We start from the raw sequence: 1,685 nt of genomic DNA on the forward strand, positions 1-1,685 counted from the left end.
AATTAATGGAATTACTGTTCTTAAAGTGGTCAGAATTCTGCTTGATAAGTACTAAAGTAAAAGCACCATAAACTATATGAGGAACATATAATATTTGTTAGCAGTTCTAGTATTACACATGTTTGGTATTTTAGAGTAATGAAAGGGGAGTGTTGGGATCAGCCTCCAGTCCTGGCTCTGCTACTTACCAGGCCTGTCACCTTGGGTTATTGATGTAGCTGCTCTGTGCCTCAGTTTACTATCTGGAAAACACAGACAATAAAAGTGCATATTCCATAGGGTTAAAATAGCTAAATATCCAGATTAAAAAAGTGGACCATAACAAAAGCACAAGAAATGTTATCTCTGGCTACTAAGAAAGACTTTAAATTTGAGGCATAGTATATTCAGATTTACATATTTTAAAAATGATTCTGGAGAATAGAGAGAGGCCAGAGAAGGAAAACCACAGAGCAAGTTGCAACAAATATTTCAGCCCAAGTGGGTGAAGTTGGGTAAGGAATGAAAGATCAGGATATAAGAGACACAACAATTATATAACTGCTAGGACTTAATGAGTTTCTGAATGTAAGGAATGAGAGGGATGTATTTTCATGTTTCCTGGGTTTTCAGAATGTGTGATCATGTGGATAAATTGTGTCATTTGTCTTGGCAGGAAATGGGAAAAAAACCAATTGAGCAAAATTTTAATAGGTCAAATTTTAGCTTTTTATGCAATTGTTTCAATTTACTATATTTACTTTTTTATATACATCATACTCCATTACAGTTTTTAGGTCATGTGTATATGTCTTCACCATTATGTCTTTAAGTGTTTACATATTGGAAGTATATTTTCTCATCCCCAAATATGTCATGGAATTCTGCAGTATGTCTAACGTACGCTAGGTGCTCTGGACATCTCCTGTTCGTTCTTGCTGATCTAATCTGTATTCTGCTCCTCCCTGCTCTGTTTCCCAGAGAGCTGGCTTATGATTTGAACAACTGGTCCCTTCCCTCTGGGTTCTGGGCAGGTTTAGTAAGAATAAATAATAAGCAGGAGATTGCAGGAATGAAAGAGAGTGAGGCTGGAGTATTTGTTGTCTCAGCTTGCTTTTTTTCTGGGTTGCTGTGGTGAGCTGCGTGCCCAACTAAAAGTCATCATTCACACACACACACACACACACACACACACACACACACACACACACACACACACACACACCCACCCTCACTGTGCTGCCCTCTCTGCCCTCAGGTTTTAATTACTCCTTTCTGCCCCTGTTCCTTCTGGCCTAGGTGTGGTCCCAACCCCTCTATTTCAGTTCCAGGGTACTGCATTACTCCTAAGGGTTTCTCTACACCTTGCTCACACATTTGTAAATAATCTCCTCACTTAATGCTCCTCAGACTTGGAAGCTGAGACTATCCCTTGGCCACTTGGGGTCTTCTTATACCACAGAATCAAGATCAGGAAAGTGGGCCACTGGAGGGTTGGAGAGATGAATCCAGGGGCTAGAGAGGTGTCCCAGTCAATAAAAGTTGAAGCCACTCAAATAAAGGTAAGACAACTAAAGGCTCAGATCCATAGAAACAAAGACCTGAGGGCTCCATGCGCTTAAGAACTGCATGTAGCTGAGATACTGATGGAAGGGAGGGTGCACACAGAACGAGCAGGGCAGGAAGGCAGCTGCAACGGTCTTGTT

The sequence above is a fragment of the Pteronotus mesoamericanus genome, unplaced genomic scaffold (assembly GCF_021234165.1).
Source record: "Pteronotus mesoamericanus isolate MK-2021 breed Mesoamerican mustached bat unplaced genomic scaffold, CSHL_Meso_final contig_105, whole genome shotgun sequence".
In the NCBI taxonomy this organism is placed as follows: Eukaryota; Metazoa; Chordata; class Mammalia; order Chiroptera; family Mormoopidae; genus Pteronotus; species Pteronotus mesoamericanus.